Genomic DNA, 22,007 nt, shown 5'->3' on the forward strand with positions numbered 1-22,007 from the left:
TCCTACTATATGTTTCTCAGACTATGTTTAACTGAGTATAGAGAATTGTTAAATGAAGATAATAGGGTGATTAATTTGAACACAATAGGTACAAATTAAGTTAATTATCTTATATACATGCGTCTCACTCACTTATGTCTGATAAGGAAGTCTACTTAAGCTCAACTACATTTAGCCATTATACAGCTTATAACTAGGTCAAGAAGGTAACTTTTTGGATCAGTTTTAAGCAGTTATGAAAGCAAAAGACTAATTGTACTGACAGTGCCTACCATAATACTGTGTTATGTATAGTATAATGATACAGGTTTGCCTATGCATTTCAAGCCTGAATTACAGTGCTACTTTTGTTGCACTCTTGAGTCTCATACCAACAGACTGCTTCATTATTATGTAAACAAATATCTGCAAAGAGCTACATTGAATAAACAAGTAAAGTTAGAACCCAGGCCTTAAAATATATTCATTAGGGCTATCTATATGTCTTAGAGGGTTTTTTTATAGTGTCCATGACCATATTCTGGCTCTGAAACATAAAGGGGCTGGTTCTCTTAGCTATTGCAATTCCTACTTTGATTTCAGTTGGAGTGGAGGATATTCAGTATCTCTGAAAATCAGGTCTCTGGATTCTCAAACTGGACACCCAAAAACTGAGGCATCAAAAAAAAAAAAAAAAAAAAAAAAGGGGGGGGGCCTAATTACTGATTGTACTCAAATTTCAATGTCATTCCGAATATGTTCCATATTTGAGAATTGTCTTAGCGACCTTCTAATAATCTGAATGTTGGCTATTGTGACAATGTGTTCAGGGCTATACAATACACAAAATTAAAGATGGTACTGGCTCCATCACAGGAGGAGATTACAATCTCAAAGACAAGCACAGAGGAGACAAGATGTACTGGGAGAGGCAGATGAAGGGGCTAGTTTAAGTATTTTCTTATCACTACTATTATAAATCTAATCCTATCACTCTAGGTTCCTATACAGTGCCCATGACTGTGGTATCTGGCCATCATGGAAAAAGTAAGTTTTTAGAAGGGATTGGAACAAAGAGAGAACATGGGCTTTGTTAATGGGGATTGAGAAATCATTCCGTGCATAAACATGGAAAAAGGCATAGGGATCAGAGAAAAAGAAGGAAATGAAAGGGGGTGGAGGCTGGCATCACTTACACAGCACAGTGGATAAGATGATTTGATAAAAGAGAAGGTCCAGGGCTGCTATGCTTTTTGGTGCCTTTTACCTGTTATGCCTAAAGAGAATCAACATGAGATTTTTTTGTTTTTTAAAGTTTATTGAGGAGATTGATGGCTTATGTCGTGACCCATAGGTCCTGAACCTGTTTCTGCAGGGTTTATAGGAACAGCTTTGCTCCAGCCCTCCATCTGGCTGCCTGCTGATACTCGCTTACCTGGAACCCATGAAGTTCAGCCCCAATTTGAGGCTCTGCCCCTGCTGTCCTATTGGTGGAGTCCCAGAGCAGTTGATAGGCCTGCTGACCCTACTTAAGCCAGCAGCAGGAACAGGAAGCTGTCTGAACAACTAGACTTCATCCAATTGTGGGCTAGGTGCCTTATGCTCCCTGCTTTTGCTCCACTGGCTTGATTTCCTGGCATCCTGGACTGACTCTGGTTCCTGACTTGTGGTTCTGATCTCCAATTTGTCTTCTGCTTCTGACCTCCTGGTGTCCTGACCCAGCTGATTCTTGACTTCTGTCTTGTGACTGTGTACTCTGGCTCTAACTACTGGGTCTGGCTGCCCATGACCTGGCTGTGACACCTTGGAAGAATGATTTGATGCTCTCCTGGTGGAAAGTTATGGTTGTGTAGATGTCTTGTACTTGTCAGTTTAACAGAATAACATGAGTGTGGTCTATATCATTCAAAGCAGGGGAGGAATAGAGACCTTTTAGGGATCTGTAATCTCTCTCAAATGTTTCTGAAACCTTGTCTATACAGGTCTGTCGCATCTTACGCGCATTTAACATGCGCAAATTCAGCTTTACGCGGTCGGCAAAAACAAAACAAAAAACAACAAAAAAAGAGAAAAATAATTTAAATACTGTTCCTGTAGTGCGGGCGATTCTGCCCACCATTACACTCAATGTAATTTTGACTATACGCGGTTTTCGCTTTACACGCTGACCGCAGAATGTAACCCCAGCGTAAGATGAGACAGACCTGTACTACACACTTTTGTCAACAAAAATCCGGTTTCATCAACAAGAGTGAGGGTGTACACACTGCAATGCTCCTCCTGCCGATTTAACTCTCCTGCTACACCGACAGAATAATACCACGTCGATGAGCAGCATAGAGCTTTTTGTGATGAAATTAGAGTGACAGTATCAGTGTAGACACTGCACTTGCTTATGTTGCCTTAGGTGGCCACCAGGAGGTGTTCCACAATGCTCATCATGACCACTTTGGTCATGCCCTGGTCTGCCCTGCTGCCAGGTACACAGGCATTCACCCCTCTACCTTTAAAGCCCCAGGAATTTTTGAAATTCCACTTGCTGTTTACTCGGCATGGACTGTTCACACAGCATCTTCCCAGCTGATCATACCAGCTTTTTGCAGCAAACGTGCACCCGACTGGAGTACAACAGAGTTGTTGAATCTGTTGAGAAAGGAGGCTGTGTAGTCACAGCTCCGCTCTAGTTGTAGGAACTTTGATACCTATGAGCAGATTGCTCATGGCATCGAGGAGAAGGGGCATGAAAGCGACATGCAGCAGGGCCTGCTAAGATCAAGGAGCTGAGGTAGGTGTACCAGAAAGCAAGGAAGGCCAACAGTCGCACTTGTGTAGCGCTGAAAACATGCCACTTCTACAAGGAGGTGTATGCCATCCTCGATGGCAACCCCACCTCCACTGCCAAGAGCCCCATGGACACTTTGGGGAGGGGGAAAGGCTGGAGGCAGCAGCCAGTGGAGTTAATCCCAAGGACAAAGTAGTGAACAAGGAGGTCGAGTTGGAGGAGGATGTGGGACAGGCAACAGGGTCATGGCAAGCCAGGACCTCTTTTTGATTCTGGAAGGGTCTAGCCAGTCCCAGCAGTCTGGCTCTGGAGCACCTGAAGCAGGAGAGAGGAGCTTTGATACTATGCGGTTACATGAGGTAGAGGTGTCCTTTATTTTGTTACATGGTGCATGCGGGAGAAGAGATAGACATTAACAACACTAGGCACTGTTTGTGCATCTGCTTTTCATTCTTCTATGCAGCTATGCAATGGGGGCCCTGCAGAAAAGTTTGTTAATGGACACCAGGATCTCCTGGGACTCCTCAATAGAGATCTCTAGGAAACTTTCCTGAAGACACTATGGAATCCTCTGCTGAAGGTTCCTTGGCAGAGCTGCTTTGTTTCTTTCCCCATTGTAGGAAACTTTGCTGTGCCAATTGGCAATTACTTATGCAGGAACCAAAGCGGCACACAGGCGAGCATCTTACGGACCCGGTCTGAAGCTACAGGCATGCAGGAGATGCACCCTTCCATTCTCAGTTACCCTTAGTAGTGAGCTATCAGCTTCAATCACTCCTGCCTGTGGAAAACAGTGCCAGTATTCAGAATAGTGTCCCTAGGTGCTTGTACTGATCCCCTTCTGAAACCACCCAGACCCTTTCTCCCATCTTGCATCTTCTCTGAGCCAAACTCACCATGTTTAGAACATAAGAATGGCCATACTGGGTCAGACCAAAGGTCCATCCAGCCCAGTATCCTGTCTGCCGACAGTGACCAATGCCAGGTGTCCCAAACGGAGTGAACCTAACAGGTAATAATCAAGTGATCTCTCTCCTGCCATCCATCTCCACCCTCTGACAAACAGAGGCTAGGGACACCATTCCTTACCCATCCTGGCTAATAGCCATTAATGGACATGAATTTATCTAGCTCTCCTTTAAACCCTGTTATAGTCCTAGCCTTCACAACCTCCTCAGGCAAGGAGTTCCACAGGTTGACTGTGCGCTGTGTGAAGAAGAACTTCCTTTTATTTGTTTTAAACCTGCTGCCCATTAATTTCATTTGGTAGCCCTTAGTTCTTATATTATGGGAACAAGTAAATAACTTTTCCTTATTCACTTTCTCCACACCACTCAGGATTTTATATGCCTCTATCATATCCCCCCTTAGTCTTCTCTTTTCCAAGCTGAAAAGTCCTAGCCTCTTTAATCTCTCCTCATATGAGACCCGTTCCAAACCCCTAATCATTTTAGTTGCCCTTCTCTGAACCTTTTCTAATGCCAGTATATCTTTTTTGAGATGAGGAGACCACATTTGTACACAGTATTCAAGATGTGGGTTTACCATGGATTTATATAAGGGCAATAAGATATTCTCCGTCTTATTCTCTATCCCTTTTTGAATGATTCCTAACATCCTGTTTGCTTTTTTGACTGCCGCTGCACACTGCATGGACATCTTCAGAGAACTATCCACGATGACGCCAAAATCTCTTTCCTGATTAGTTGTAGCTAAATTAGCCCCCATCATATTGTATGTATAGTTGGGGTTATTTTTTCCAATGTGCATTACTTTACATTTATCCACATTAAATTTCATTTGCCATTTTGTTGCCCAATCACTTAGTTTTGTGAGATCTTTTTGAAGTTTTTCACAGTCTGCTTTGGTCTTAACTATCTTGAGCAGTTTAGTATCATCTGCAAACTTTGCCACCTCACTGTTTACCCCTTTCTCCAGATCATTTATGAATAAGTTGAATAGGATTGGTCCTAGGACTGACCCTTGGGGAACACCCCTACTTACCCCTCTCCATTCTGAACATTTACCATTTATTCCTACCCTTTGTTCCCTGTCTTTTAACCAGTTCTCAATCCATGAAAGGATCTTCCCTCTTATCTCATGACAACTTAATTTTCGTAAGAGCCTTTGGTGAGGGACCTTGTCAAAGGCTTTCTGGAAATCTAAGTACACTATGTTCACTGGATCCCCCTTGTCCACATGTTTGTTGACCCCTTCAAAGAACTCTAATAGATTAGTAAGACATGATTTCCCTTTATAGAAACCATGTTGACTTTTGCCCAACAATTTATGTTCTTCTATGTGTCTGACAATTTTATTCTTTACTATTGTTTCAACTAATTTGCCCGGTACTGACGTTAGACTTACTGGTCTGTAATTGCCGGGATCACCTCTAGAGCCCTTTTAAAATATTTGTGTTGCATTAGCTATCTTCCAGTCATTGAGTACAGAAGCAGATTTAAAGGACAGGTTACAAACCATAGTTAATAGTTCCGCAATTTCACATTTGGGTGAATGCACTCTGGTCCCGGTGACTTGTTACTGTTAAGTTTATCAATTAATTCCAAAACCTCCTCTAGTGACACTTCAATTTGTGATAATTCCTCAGATTTGTCACCTACAAAGGACACCTCAGGTTTGGGAATCTCCCTAACATCCTCAGCCGTGAAGACTGAAGCAAAGAATTCGTTTAGTTTCTCCACAATGACTTTATCATCTTTAAGTGCTCCTTTTGTATCTCGAGCGTCCAGGCCCCACTGGTTGTTTAGCAGACTTCCTGCTTCTGATGTACTTAAAAAACATTTTGTTATTACCTTTTGAGTTTTTGTGTAGCTGTTCTGCAAACTCCTTTTTGGCTTTTCTTATTACATTTTTACACTTAATTTGTCAGTGTTTATGCTCCTTTCTATTTACCTCACTAGGATTTGACTTCCACTTTTTAAAAGATGCCTTTTTATCTCTCACTCCTTCTTTTACATGGTTGTTAAGCCACAGTGGCTTTTTTAGCTCTTTTACTGTGTTTTTTAATTTGGGGTATACATTTTAGTTGGGCCTCTATTATGGTGTCTTTGAAAAGTGTCCATGCAGCTTGCAGGGATTTCACTCTAGTCACTGTACCTTTTAATTTCTGTTTAACTAACCTCCTCATTTCTGCATAATTCCCCTTTCTGAAATTAAATGCAGTGTTGGGCTGTTGAGGTGTTCTTCCCACCTCAGGAATGTTAAATGTTAATATATTATGGTCACTATTTCGAAACGGTCCTGTTATAGTTACCTCTTGGACCAGATCCTGCGCTTCACTCAGGAATAAATCGAGAATTGCCTCTCCCCTTGTGGGTTCCTGTACCAGCTGCTCCAAGAAGCAGTCATTTAAAGTATCGAGAAATTTTGTCTCTGCATTTCGTCCTGAGGTGACATGTACCCAGTCAATTATTTCAAATGATTGAAATCCCCCACTATTATTGAGTTCTTTATTTTGATAGCCTCTCTAATCTCCCTTAGCATTTCATCGTCACTATCACTGTCCTGGTCAGGTGGTCGATAATAGATCCCTACTGTTGTATTCTTATTAGAGCATGGAATTATTATCCACAGAGATTCTATGGAACATGTGGATTCATTTAAGATTTTTACTTCATTTGAGTCTACATTTTCTTTCACATATAGTGCCACTCGCCCCCTTCTCTCCCCCTCCCCCCGCACAACCTGTTCTGTGCTTCCGATATATTTTGTACCCCGGAATGATTGTGTCCCATTGATTGTCCCCACTCCACCAGGTTTCTGTGATGTCTATTATATCAATATCTTCCTTTAACACGAGGCACTCTAGTTCACCCATCTTATTATTTAGACTTCTAGCATTTGTGTACAAGCACTTTAAAAACTTGCCACTGTTTATTTGTCTGCCCTTTTCTGATGTGTCAGATTCTTTTTTATGTGAATGTTTCTTGTCTGATCTGGCCCATACTTTATCCTCTTCCATCCTCTCCTCCTGACTGAAACCTAGAGAATCTCTATCAATAGACTCTCCTTTAAGAGAAGTCTCTGTCCGATCCACGTGCTCCTCTGCAGCAATTGACTTTCCCCCATCTCTTAAAAACTGCTGTGCAACCTTTTTAATGTTAAGTGCCAGCAGTCTGGATCCATTTTGGTTTATGTGGAGCCCATCCTTCCTGTATAGGCTCCCCCATCCCAAAAGTTTCCCCAGTTCCTAATCTAAACCCCTCTTCTCTACACCATCATCTCATCCACGTATTGAGACTCTGAAGCTCTGCCTGCCTACCTGGCCCTGCGCGTGGAAGTGGAAGCATTTCTGAGAATGCTACCATAGAGGTTCTGGATTTTGCCGTGCTGCATGTTTGCCAAAGGTAAAGTGAAAAAGAGGGATATGTAACTTTTTTATGATTCAAGACTGTGAGTGCACTCATAATACTGACTCTGTGTTTTTTTTGCTCCTGCAGATGTGCCCTTCAGGATCAGCTCCTAAACACTGGTGGAGTGCCTCCGTCAGTGGCTGTAGCAGAAATTCATATATGGTGGCAATTGGCACAGTTGCAGACTGGAATTAACGCTCAAGTAGCAATCATTACAAGGATCATTCAAGGTGGCAAGTAAACAATGCTTGGCTGAATGCATAACAGAAAGACACATTACTGGGGCTCTTTGTCAGAACGCTGCTTCAAAATCTCTCTGATTCGAATAGCCCCCCCTCATTGAGCCTCTTTAATAGCCCTGTATCTGGCTGCTCAAAATCGGCCGCCAGGCGATCCACCCCAGAGCTCCACCTCTGGGGAAACTTTCCCCCTTAACCTCACAAATGCTATGCAGAGCACAGCAGACTGCTATGACCATGGGAATATTTTCCTCACTGAGGTCTAACCTGCCAAAAAGGCAGTGCCAATGACTCTTTTTAATCTGCCAAATGCACATTCAGTGGTCATTCTGCACTGGTTGAGCCTTTTGTTGAAGTGCTCTGTGCTGCTGTCCAGGCTTTCGGTGAAAGGCTTCATGAGCCACGGGAGTAAGGGGTAGGCTGGGTCTTTCAGAATCACTATGAGTATTTCCACATCCCCGACTGGAATATTCTGGTCTGGAAAAAAAGTCCCTGTATGCAGCTTTCTATACAGGCCAGTGTTCCTGAAGATCCATGCATCATGAAACTTCCCTGACCACTCCGCATTGATGTCAGTGATCCACTAGCACCTGCAATACCATGGAGCAGTAGCCCTATCTGTTGATGTACTCTATTGCAAAGTGGTCTGGAACCAAAATTGGTATATGTGTACCATCTATCAGCCGGCTGCAGTTGTGGAATCCCATTATAGAAATGCCATCCACTATTTCCTGAACATTGCCCAGAGTCATTGTCATTCGCAGCAGGAGGCGATTAATGGCACTGCACTATAGCATCACCACAACCCCCGCAGTGGGCTTTCCAATTCCAAACTGATTCGTGACTGAGCAGAAGCAGTCTAGAGTTGCCAGCTTCCACACAGCAATCACCACTCGATTTTCCACCATAAGATTACTCTCATTTTGGTGTCCTTGCACTGCAGTGCAGGGATGAGCTCTGCACACAGTTCCAGGAAGGTGGCTTTGTGCATCCAAAAGTTTTGCAGCCACTGCTCATCATCCCATAACTGCAGCACAATCCGATCCCACCACTCAGTGCTTGTTTCCCGAACCCAATAGCGACGGTCCACAATGTGCTGCTGTTCCATGAATGCCAACATCAGTCTTGAATTGTTTCTTTCCATGGCACACAACTGTTCAGGCACCAAGTATTCCTGTTCAGATTTGCAGCTCATGAAATACTGCAGGATCAGCCGCGTTATGTTAATAACAGTTATCACAAGAGTGGTGAGCAGTGCAGGAGCCATGCTTTCAGGCAGAGATGGTAGGTGCAAAGTTTACAGGGGCAGCTGAAAAATGGTGCGAAACATAGTTGGAAGCCAATGGAATGATGGGATGGAGAAAATAGCATCATGGGGCAGTGAGCCCACCACCATGATGCACTGCAATCCATTGCCAGAACTCCTAGTGGAAGAAGGTGGTGATTTGCATAGTGAGATAGCTACCCATGCTGCATTGCTCTCTCTGTCGGTGCGAGAGCACCAACTGTGGATGCATCCTGCCGACACAAGAAGTGTTGTGTGAACATGCACAAGCGATGTAGTTTAAACAGCAGTTTATGGTTGTCGATGTAATGGAAGCAGACTTAACTCTGTAGTGTAGACATGGCCTAAAGTACACCACTACCTGCAATTTTTTCCCCTCTCTCCTTTCTCCCCTGCCTCTCCATGACTGAAGAAGTGACAACTGGCCCCTTCACCTTGAATGGTCCCTTGAAATCTGTTAACTACTTATGCTTAACAATCTGTTCTATTGATCTGTAACAATCTGTTCTATTGATCTGTGACACTCTAAGGACAGGTCTATACTAACCCCCAAATTCGAACTAAGGTACACAACTTCAGCTACGTGAATAACGTAGCTGAAGTTTGAAGTACCTTAGTTCGAACTTACCTCAGTCCAGACGCGGCAGGCATGCTCCCCCGTCGATTCCGCGGTACTCCTCTCGCTGAGCTGGAGTACCGCAGTCGATGGCGAGCACTTCCGGGTTCGACTTATCGCGTCCAGACAAGACGCAATAAGTCAAACCCAGAAGTTCGATTTGCTTGCCGCCGAACTAACGGGTAAGTGTAGAACTACCCAGAGTATATTTCCCTGACCTGAAGAAGAGCTCTGTGTAAGCTTGAAAGCTTGTCTTTTAAATTCTGCTGATGAGAAAAATATTACCTCACCCACTTAGCCCTGGTCTACGCTACAGCGTTTGGTCCGCCTCCATGAGAGGTGTAGTGCTTAGGTCAATGTCATTAGGTCAATGCTCTGTCAATGTAGACACTTACACTGACTGTTGCTGCCTTTCAAAAGCCATCCCACAATGTCCCACAATGTCCCACACTGACAGTTAAATCTGTGCAAGCACTCCGGGTGAGGCTGAGCACCACTGACACGAGAAGTGTAGTGTGGACATGCAAAAGTGATTTAGTTACTGCCAGGGGTATGCACGGGAATTTAAATGTTACTGCTTTGGGCACGGGGGCACCGTTGGGGGACAGAGAACTCCTCTGGCGGGGGGTGGGTGGGAGGAAGAGCAAACTCTTCCACAGAACTCCTCTTGCTCCTGGGCTGCGGTGAAGACAGAGAGAGAGCTTCTCTTCCCCAGGGCTGCGGCGGGGAGAGCGGAACTCCTCCATGTTCCTGGGCTGTGGCGGCGAGAGCGGAACTCCTTCAGCCCCAGGGAGATTACTGATGAACCCAGAAATCTGAGTAGCACATACTGTCTCCTCAGATGCCCCGGAACCTGCATGGGGCATAATAAAAAGCAAAAATTTCCCCTGCCAAACCCACAACTGGGGTCCAGCGGCTGCACTACCAGCTGCCCACGACTGTATTGTTTTGGTGCTTGACTTAAAGATGTGGATTGCATCTATAATTGCAAAAAGCTACTCTGGATGCCTTTTTATGGTGGTTTTAATCCACCTCTTGAGCACAATGGAAGTGAAACTAATTAATTACATTTTCCCTGCCCCCACTCCACTGCTTCCCCCAAAACCTCACCCCACCCCCCCCCTTCCCGCCCCGGCTCCACCCCTGACCCTCCTCTTGCCCACCTCTTTCTGCCCTTCCCCCAAGCATGCCCTGTCCCCACTCCTCCCCTTCCCTCCAAGTGCCTCCTGCATGCTGAACAGCTGTTCCCCTGTATGCAGGAGGCGCTGGAAGGGATGGGGAGAAGTTGAGTTGATCAGCGGGGCCCACGGACCCCCTGGAGTACTCTTGCAGACCCCAGTTTGAGAAACACTGCTCTAGCTCCTTCCCCCTTCCCCCAGCAGTGTCTTCCATGTGAGACCTGGGCTCTGCTTGGTCCAGCAGCCCCTAGTGATGGCTACCAGCACTGCAGCCCATTTCTGTGGGGGAAAGGAAATTCTGTGCACACGTTAATTTCTGCAAATTTCTGCATTACACAGTGGTACCAAATTCCCTGACGAGTTATAGGTTAGCTAACCTGAGTCAAGAACACTTTTTTGCAGTGTAGCCATACCCCACGTGAGTTGCACAGCAACAGGGACAAAGTATTAATGTTATCAGATTTTATGTGCAACAGAAGGATGTGGAGAAAGCTTGGAATATATGAGTATATTCTACCTTTATGTCCAAGTCCAACAGCAATAAATATGAGAGGAAGAAAGAAAATTCAGGGACCACTGTATGTTTAAAATCTGTACTTGTGTTCCCCTGTGGCTGCTTAGTGGCAATGTTGTTGAAAGAATTATTATTTCATGATGTGTGATGGCTTAAATCAGTTGTTCCTAACCTTATAATTTTGAATTGTCACTTGCAATTAATATGGATGCCCCAACTGTGGCTCTGTTACTGCCATCTTTCCTGTATTGTATCCATTTTGAGTCTCTTCCTCCTGAACTTTCCTTTCTGTTTTCTTTCTTTTTTTTGTCTTTTTGCTCATCTTTCACTGTGTGTTCCAGTCCTGGTTGATTCACCGACTTGCCCGAAGGCTATCTGCTTTTTAGTGCATGTGTGTGTGTGTGTGGAAGGGGTGGGAGGTGGAACTTGTCTTCTGTTGCTGACTGCTTAGGGCAGGACCACATGTACTTGCTGCTGAACTGAATTTCTTGGGAGCAAAGAAAAGTGAACCTTGGCCAGTATGCACTGCTACCTGACCAGCAGCAGCTTTGTATAAAATGGGGGGGATGTGGTTTTGAAACACTTGTGGTTGTGGGAGTAGTTTTGCAGTGTAGGGTGTAGTGGATCTGGAGTCATGCTCTCTATCTGCATGCTCCTCTTTTCTGTCTTGTGCTCTTGGAGTTATCTGAAATCTTCCGCGGGAGGGGCTGACTTCTTCACCCCATATAGGAAACACTGCTAATACACACAGGAAGTGAAACATCTTACACTCTATAAACAAGTGAAATTGACTGGTCCATATCTGAGCTGAATAAATGCAAGTAGTAAACAAACTCATAAACAATGAGAAGTACATTAGATAGCTAGAATTTCAGCTTTAATAATCCTATTCTTTTCAATGATAATCATGCCTGAGTGAGGACAGCAGGATTTGAGCTGTAACATATAGTATGTAAAGACATTTTGTTTTTAATAACCTTTAAAAATTGTCAATGTCCCCTTAAGAGGCCGCTCTGCATAAATCTGGGTGTACACAGCTAATCTCCTATTTAATGTAATTACATATCACTTGGACTACCACCAACATAAGACTCTATTCTCTCTTTCTTAAAAAGGATAAGACTTTTTGATTCTTCCATTTTCCATGATCTAGTCTGATTTGCTAAAGGTTAATATGAAGGGAGTATTGAGGGCAGAACAGTAACTAAAATCAAAAGAGCCATATATATATACATAAATAAAAGCCAATCGGAAAAGAAAGGAACTAAACCTCCATCAGTGAAGGTCATTGAATCCCTTGTTCAGCTCATGCATTGGATTGTTTTAAATTCCATGTAATTTAAGTTTAACTGCTTCTTGAAGGTTGTGCTAATGTTCATTTAGCCCTACCACATGGGGACTCTTCAGATCAAATATACAAACTAATGGAAAAGCAATGTTAACTGAAGCTTCCACATCCAAATAAGAAAATACATGAAATGGCTGTATTTTCACTGACAGGAAATAATAAAGGAACATTCTTGCCTGCTTAGCTCCTTCTCAGTCATGCACCCAGAGCCAAATACTTAGCTGGAGCCTGGCTTGGATTTCCATTAGTTTACCTACCTCTGGCACAGAAATACTGTAGCTTTTTGGAAAACTACAGGGTGGATCCTTCTGTGAACTGAAAATAATACTTTACATTTCCTGATGAAAATAAGTAAACGTTTTCTATCAACAGGGGTGTGTACAGTCTACCCTGCTCCCTTTCAGTTCAGAAGAGTGCAGTCTCTTCCAACTTGCCAGCATCCATAAATAACCTTGGTGAAATCACAAATATAGAATTGCTTAGTAATGGTTAAACAGCTGTTGGTAACTGCTTCTGTGTTTAAGAGCTTTCAAATGGGGTCTAATATACAGACTTCACTTTTAAATCTTTGAGCTTCAAAATGCTGTTTTGAAACATAATCGGTGATAAAGCTTACAAATCTGAAATCCTCTAACCCTCTGTTTCCTCAGAGGGATGGGGAAAGTTGATGCAGGGGTTTAGCTTCATATTTCTGCCTGGCATTAAGCCAAAAGGCTGCCCCAGACTAGTAGATTATTTCTGTACTTAACTATTGTTAATTAGCTAATGCCTTAATTAGAACTCTGAGGATACAAAGCCAAAACTCTAGTAGTATCATGGTAGTGACACTAACACCAGAGACCCATATATGTGATAATACAATTGTTTACATTGCAGCATAGTTGTCTTTCCTTTTTATTTTGCCACAGAATTGTGCTCTAGAATCTAAGCCTTCTTTTTGAAAATTATTAAAGGGCCAGATTCTGTTAATCTTACTTATGTTGAGTAACATCTTACCCATTTGTAACTCTTTCTGGAGTATGTCTCCACACAAAAAATGTCCCATGCCAGCCTACTCGGGCTTGGACTGCAGGACTGTTTCATTGCTGTGTAGAGTTCCGGGCTTGGGCTGAAGCCCAGGCTCTGGGACCTTGGGGTTGAAAGGTCCCCGAACCCAGAAGTGTACACAGCAATTAAACAGCCCCACAGTCCAAGCCCCGTGAGCCCAAGTAAGCTGACAGGGGTCAGCTGCAGGTGTCTAGTTGCTGTGTAGATATACCCAATAAGATCAGTGAATCTGCTCAAGAAGTAAGGTTGACAGGTTGAAAAGGAATCTTTCAAAATGTGAAGGAAATGTAAACCAGTGCAGGGGAACTGAAATAATAGCCTTGAGAGCTGTTAACTGCTCTACTCAACTTAAAGGGGTGTTTAACTCTAATACCTTACATTAGGCATTTAATTGCTGCTTATCTTAAAAGAACAATGAAGCTAATATATACTCCATTCTTATTGGATGCTGGCTCTACTTGTATCTGTACAAAGATATTGGGACATGTTACGGTTGTCACTGATTATGATCACCTCTGATTAAGCAACCTCTGCCCTTTCACTTCCATTGTCAGATGCTTTATTACCTTTTGAAAAATTATCTTTTAGGCTAATACTTTGAACAAAGAGGTATTTTTATGTAAAGCCTTTATAGAACTAAAAACTGAACAAGAGGCTTTTTTATTAAGAACATTTTATTAAAATGTAAATATTTTATTGCTCATGTACCATTTTGAAGAGATAAAACACTAGGTATGTGTAAAGTTGTTTCTTTGATGTGAGAGACTGCTGTGCTTAACCCTCAGTGCCTGGAGCTAGGAGCCAATTTTCTTCAAATGAATCCTTTAGAAGAGACATAAGAACATAAGAATGGCCGTACTGGGCCAAACCAAAAGTCCATCCAGCCCAGCATCCTGTCTACCGACAGTGACCAATGCCAGGTGTCCCAGAGGGAGTGAACCTAACAGGTAATGGTCAAATGATCTCTCTCCTGCAATCCATCTCCACCCTCTGACAAACAGAGGCTAGGGACACCATTCCTTACCCATCCTGGCTAATAGCCATTAATGGACATGAATTTATCTAGCTCTCTTTTAAACCCTGTTATAGTCCTAGCCTTCACAACCTCTTCAGGCAAGGAGTTCCACAGGTTGACTGTGTGAAGAAGAACTTCCTTTTATTTGTTTTAAACCTGCTGCCCATTAATTTCATTTGGTGCTCCCTAGTTCTTATATTATGGGAACAAGTAAATAACTTTTCCTTATTCACTTTCTCTACACCACTCATGATATTACATACCTCTATCATATCCCCCTTAGCCTCCTCTTTTCCAAGCTGAAAAGTCCTAGCCTCTTTAATCTCTCCTCATATGGGACCTGTTCCAAACCTCAATCATTTTAGTTGCCCTTCTCTGAACCTTTTCTAATGCCAGTATATCTTTTTTGAGATGAGGAGACCACATCTGTACGCAGTATTCAAGATGTGGGCATACCATGGATTTATATAAGGGCAATAACATATTCTCCATCTTATTCTCTATCCCTTTTTGAATGATTCCTAACATCCTGTTTGCTTTTTTGACTGCCGCTGGACGTCTTCAGAGAACTATCCACGATGACTTCAAGATCTCTTCCTGATTAGTTGTAGCTAAATTAGCCCCCATCATATTGTATGTATAGTTGGGGTTATTTTTTCCCCAACTTTACTTTACATTTATCCACATTAAATTTCATTTGCCATTTTGTTGTCCGATCACTTAGTTTTGTGAGATCTTTTTGAAGTTCTTCACAGTCTGCTTTGGTCTTAACTATCTTGAGCAGTTTAGTATCATCTGCAAACTTTGCCACCTCACTGTTTACCCCTTTCTCCAGATCATTTATGAATAAGTTGAATAGGATTGGTCCTAGGACTGGCCCTTGGGGAACACCACTAGTTACCCCTCTCCATTCTGAAAATTTACCCTTTATTCCTACCCTTTGTTCCCCGTCTTTTAACCAGTTCTCAATCCATGACAGGATCTTCCCTCTTATCCCATGACAACTTAAGGACAGTCATGACATGAGGACAGTGTGTTAAATTTCACCTCAACTGTTTGTGTGATTCCAAATATTATTGTGTAGACATTAAATGTTCTTATTTAAGATATCGAGAAACCTGTCTTAAGTGACAGATTGTAGATCAAGAAAAATGGATAGCCTAGCAGAGGTGTATATTAGTAGTAAAGCAAAAGTGTTCTTTTAGTGTAGAGATACTTTAGGTGGCTTAAAGATAGGAATAAGCCTAATAAATGTGATTCACTGTACAGTGATTAACTGCATTAGTTAAGTCATCTATTTCCTTCAAGCTTCAAATTCTTAAATTAACGTACAAACTGACTTTATATTGCACCTATTAATATAGAACTTTCCTTATTGGTGCTATTTTGTCCCATTTCTGGGAATGGTTGGTTGACTCTCCTACGTAAAAATGACTGGTGTATAAACTGACTAAGTTGATTTCAAAACAAAACAATAACCAAACAAAACCAAAACCCAAAGACACACACACTGAGTCATTGCAACCACTGAAAATTATTCCTCTTCTAATGTTGACACCAGTCAAATATGTCATATAAATATGATTATTGTATCACACATATTGCCTTGTAGTGGGATTTAGATTTAGTTCTGTTAGTTGTTCCTCATAGGTCTTGCTTTCCAAGCCCATACTGTCAACATCTAACCTTTTGAAACAGACATTTGAAAGAAAAATAGGAACACATTGCCTAACTCCACTGAAATATATCCAACAAGAATGTGGTTTGGAAACCGTTGAAAAATGAGGATAAATAGGGCTGTGAAATCATGCAATCTTTCATAGTAAATGCTATGTATTTTGCAGGAGTGTGGCATAGCCAGAGGGCCCTTAATATGATATATAGGTGTGTTGGAATCAATGTATAGGGCACAATCACTACATGAGGCCATTGGTTCTCACTTGTTTGATGCCTTTCACTGACAGTGTCCAGCTGTCTAATCCCCAGGTTAGCGCATACAGGTATGTCCTGCAGAAATGCTTTATCCTGGGTGGTGAATACATGGGCCTCCTCCTGTTGTTTTGCTGTTATCTGCATGGCTGTCAGGCATCGTCATCTTCTGTTAGACTGAGCAAAACAGATCTTTCCATTTTTATTAATGTCCTCCATAGCCTCATAATCCTTTTATAGAATTTGACCCAACAACTGTTGCTTACAGGTTATAGAGATGTTCTGGGACTAGGAAACCAGTAATGCATCATAATGGAGGTTTACTTCCTGGATAACATCATCTATTTTTGTATCTATGTAATTAGATTCTCTCTTTCTCTCACCTCCACATTTGCCTGTCATTTCCTAGACCCAGCCCCGGGCCCTAGTCCTGCTCCTACTAGAGCCTGCAGGGGACTATTTTTAAATCCCGCTCCCGTCCCGCAATTCCCACTCCCACTTGCTCCTGCATTGTTTCTTGAATTTTTATCCAGCTTCCACTATTATGGCAGTGGAGCCTGCAGGATCCCAGTCGTGCTGCAGGGCTCTACAACTGTCCCAGCAATGGTTGGACGTGCTACTCCTGCAGGACCCACGGGATCCCAGTCCTGCTGCAGGGCTCTAGCTCCCACCTTCAACATTGCTACAGAGGCAGCTAACATCATAACTTCCCTCCGTATGCTCATGTTACTGAGAATCTTCATGTCTTGTAAGGAATATCTTTGATCATGCATATTTACTCCATTGATTTACATATGCAAACGAGGATATTGGATGCACACAGGGCTGCACTTAAAGGACGTTTGCAAATGGTTATTTTAAAATTCCATATAATAGCAAGGATCTACCTTCTGCTTGGGCCCTCGCTGTCCTGTATGGTCAAGGATTAGTAGACCTAATTATTTACCTGATTTTGTGACTTCGCTGTGGACAACCTAGAAAGAGCTGGGCAGTGTTGCTTGGCTACTGAAAGATATTATGCACTAATGGGGGCTTAGGCATCCACTTAGGGGTAGATGCATCTCAGCTATTATATAATCAGCTTGTCAGAGCAGATGTGTACAGTCCAGCAGGAAGGACTATGTCAGTTATTGTATTTTCTGTAATATATGATTCTTTTGTGCTGGGTAGTCGGTTGCAGTGGTGGAAAGTAGGTGCCGGTGCAGTGGAGATATCCGCGCAACTACAACCAATTTAGGGGGAGATTTAAAGGTGAGCCTGAGACTCGGTGCTTTAATGTAACTCAAGATATGTTTTGATGATTTTATAGAAGTCAGTAATTCCCACAGTGACAGGTTCTCCATGTTGGTTGATTTGTATGTAATCAATGAGAGAACCCTTTTTCTCCATAGTGGCTCCCCTCCTCTCACCAATTTGTTATGTAGGCACACTTTTTCCAGCCCTTGTACAATATCCCTGACCACTGTGTTTGTGTCTCTTCTTGACATCTAATATGCAATCAGAGAAGTTTCTAAATGAAAGCCACTTTTACTATTACTACTACTGTCTGTCTATTTAGTTGACTCTGCCCCACCCTCTGAGTAAGTGGTATGAATGCATTAGAATTATAGTTCCACCCCTCTGGTACAGATGCCTGCCAGCAGCTGCTATGCATAGGCATGTAACACTGCTGGAATGGAGGGTGTGGCAGAGCAACTTGTTTAATTTCTCAGACAGTTGATCACTGAGATTTTAGGCCATATCTCAGTGCTAATATAAAATTTTTTGGGTGTAGCGCTATGGTTAGCATATCTCTGTGCAGCAGATAAAACTCTCCTTGTCCCAACCACTGATTAAACTCAGACTTTGCTTAAAGTCTGCTAGGATATGGGCTGGCACAATCCTTGTAGACAACTTGAGTACAAAGTTGTCTGGTGATTCAATGCATGTCGTGTAGAGCAGCTTTCTAGGCGGTAACCATCAATACCACCAATAGTTCTCTGTAGGTGGTATTGATGACTATTACTATTTTTTATGTACTTGCAACAAGAGGAGAATGGCTTCAGTACCTGTTCAATAGAGAATTTCTGCTCTTTCTCCTCCTCCCGGTCCCAGTGCGTAATCATTTTCTTCTACATTTCTCCTGAAGCTAATATGAGAAAGCATGAGGAATGGCCCAGATTTACCACAGCAGTATTAGCATTGTTTCCTTGTTCTGTGTCAGTTATTATTGTTGTTCAGTGGTTGCATATTACTTGTTATTTAATTACTTGTATAACAGTAGTGTGTAGGAAATTCAATCAAGGATCCTTATTTTGCTAGGCACTGTACAGAAGGGTGACAAAGACAGTCCCTACTTCAGAAAACTCACAATGTACTTGATAAATAAGATGCAACAGGAAGACAAAACAGACAAAATAAGATGAGGCAAGAAATTGAACGGCGGTGGTCAGAAAAGCAGAAGTTGGAGCTCATCATGTGCAGACTCATAGGCATGAGGGTAGGGGCTGCATGGAAGAAAGTATGGAGGTGCTTGAAAGAGAAGCAGGTGTTTGAGGCTGCTTTCATTGGTAGAGCAAAGGCAGGGGTCAACAGTTTGATAATCTGGTAGATCTGATAGACAAAGTAGGGTTAAATGGTGATGGGCACTGAAGAAAAAGACAAGGCACCAGTGTTTGATACAGTGGAGGGAAGGAAGATGGTGGAAGGATGCAAAGAAGGTAGTTTTATGAGAGAAATGATAAACCAGAAAGATGACCTCAGTAGCACTGTTTTGAACAGTGACTGAGAAATTGGTGAGAGAAAGTTTTCAGGTATGTGTGCATAAAAGATCAAAAGTTAGGTTTTGGCCATGTTGAGCTTAAGCTGCCAACTGGACATCCATGAGATGTCAGAAAGAGAGGTCGGGATTGTACAGAAGTGGATATAGAGGCTCCTCGCTTTCTTCTTCGCTCTTGGGGTTGAAAATCTTTTTGACTGAGCACATTTGCTACAGAATATCAGCAGCTTGGATACTCAGAATAGAGGCTGCATTTTCAGAACACTTACACTATATAAATCCATGGTACACCCACACCTTGAATACTGCAGCAGTTCTGGTCACCTCCTCAAAAAAAAAAAAAAAAAAAATTAGAATTGGAACTGGTAGACAAAGACAACAAAAATGATTAAGGGTATAGAACAGCTTTTGTATGAGGAGAGATTAAAAAGACTGGGACTTTTCCAGCTTGGAAAAAAGACGACTAACGGGCTATATAGAGGTTTATAAAATTAAGACTCATATAGAGAAAGTGAACAAGAAAGTGTTATTTATCCCTTCCCATATGAAACAGGGGTTACTCAATGAAATTAATAGGCAGCAGGTTTAAAACAAAAGGAAGTACTACTTCACACAAGGTACAGTCAACCTGTGGAACCTGTTGCCAGGAGATGTTGTGAAGGCCAAAATTGTAATGGGGTTCAAAAAGAACTAGGTAAGTTCATGGAGGATAGGTCACCCAATGGCTATTAGCCAAGATGGTCAGGGAAGCAATCCCATGCTCTTGGTGTCCTTAGCCTCTGATTGCCAGAAACTGGGAGCGGACTACAGGGGATGGATCACTTGATGATTGCGTGTTCTGTTCATTCCCTTGGAAGCACCTGGCATTGGCCATTCTCAAGACAGGATACTGGGCTAGATGGACCATTGCTCTGACTCAGAATAGCCGTTCTTATGAATACTGCTTGCCTTAAGGTTTGAAAATTCCCCTGGTTTCTGGAGTGCTGAAAAGTAAGCTCTTCCATTTCCTTGCTATATGTCCACATCACTGTATTTGAAATGTTTCTCACTCACCCTTTTATTATATATGTGTGTTTGTGTATGTAAAATATATATAGTTGGTTTCTGTCCAGGGTATCCAGTAAAAATGAGTTATGGTCTCATATATATATATATATATATACTCATGAGAGTTATGGTCACTCATTTTTACTGGATACTGGACAGAAACTAACAAATGCTACAATCAAGCAACTCAAATTTCATTTAACTCCTTAAATCATTTGCAATTCACACTACAAGGCAGTTCAGAATACATAAACGTTCATTTCTATCTAGAGTCCTATAAGGTAGGACTTTCAAAAGTACCTAAGAGATTTAGAAATATGCATTATATTGCCTTTCAATGGGCTGTATGCTCCTAAATCACCTAGGTACGCTTGCAAATCCTACTGTAATCATTAAAAAAAAACAAAAAGTTTCCTTCCCCCTCAAATTCAGATTAGTGCAAATTTGATAGCTCGTGCTTTTTTTAAAACTGTATTATGTTTGTGACATGTTTCAGAGGAGCTCTGTGTGCTACACTGGGCCAAAGAAAAAAGATGTGAGCAATTTAATACCAGCTTACATTGTGTTGCAATGATTAGAAACTTGTAGCGTGTAATGGTAACAGTAAAAAGTAAATTTTAAGTGTTCTGCTAAGATTTATATAGTATTATAGTTTGCATTGTAACTAGTTTAATTATTGTAATTGTGCATTCTGTTTTAATCTTAAAACTTTTAAATATCAGGAAAAAAACCCAAAAATGGAACATAAAAAAAAAATCACTTGCTTTGGCCATGAGGCTCAATTGCTTGACTGTCACTTTGAAAGGCCATCTGTAAAGGAAAGAAAATTGGTTGTGCCCTTATTTGTATGGAAACAATATATAAAGAAGGCCTAAAAGCTATGTTTAAATACACGAAGTATCCCTTCCACAAATACTAATGATCAGGTCTTAACTAATTAATTTTTCTCCATAAGATGGTATGTGTATTTAGGAAACTAACAGGACTGTGATATCACAGGCCTTAGGGCAGGTCTACACTAACCCCCTAATTCGAACTAAGGTACGCAACTTCAGCTACGTGAATAACGTAGCTGAAGTTCAAAGTACCTTAGTTCGAATTTACCTCGGTCCACACGCGGCAGACAAGACGCGATAAGTCGAACCCAGAAGTTCGATTGCTCGCCGCCGAACTACCGGGTAAGTGTAGACCTACCCTTAATGAAGTCAACCCTAGTGGAGGGGTAATGAATTTAGGCCTCCAGCTCCTCCATAGAGTACCACTGCACAGACCCATGCAGATAAACTGCCTCCCTGTGTCAGGGCCTTAGGTTCAGATAGAGGATGGGAGGTGCCATGCCTAGGGCAAGTATATGTGCAGGCCAGTCCCTTTTTTAAGCCCTATTCTGGCTGTCCCAACTTTTTTTGGCAAAGGTGTGCATTTGTCCCGGTTGCTCTTGCCAACTGATCAAATGCCCATCTTTGTGAAAAAAGTGAGGTGTGGTAGAACGTGCAGGGGTGTAAGAAGTGATGCCAGCCCTGTGCAGGGGGGGAAGGCAGGGCCCGACCGAGCAGCCTTGTGCAGGGATGGGGCGGAGGGCTCCGGCATGCGGCTCATCAGGTCAGCCCTGCATGGGAGGCTGGGGTGGAGCTCACGCTAGCCTCACACGCTGTCCTGTTTTCCCTTTGGGAAAGATGGTCACCTTAGCACTGCATTGCTAAAAGGCCTTTTTCTCTGGGCAGTGTCCCAGAGGCAACAGTTTGCACCATATCTAAGTGCTGGGAGCTGGCATTACAGCCCTGGGCAGGCCCTGGCCTGGTGAGACCTTTGGAGCCCCAGTACCTCCCCTTTTATGTTATTTATATACAGGTTCCCCCCCCCCGTGCTCCTCACTCCGGTACCATTGTCCCCCCTCAAA

Source organism: Terrapene carolina, unplaced genomic scaffold (genome assembly GCF_002925995.2).
Source record: "Terrapene carolina triunguis isolate 2854851 unplaced genomic scaffold, T_m_triunguis-2.0 Scaffold18, whole genome shotgun sequence".
Taxonomy (NCBI): Eukaryota; Metazoa; Chordata; order Testudines; family Emydidae; genus Terrapene; species Terrapene triunguis.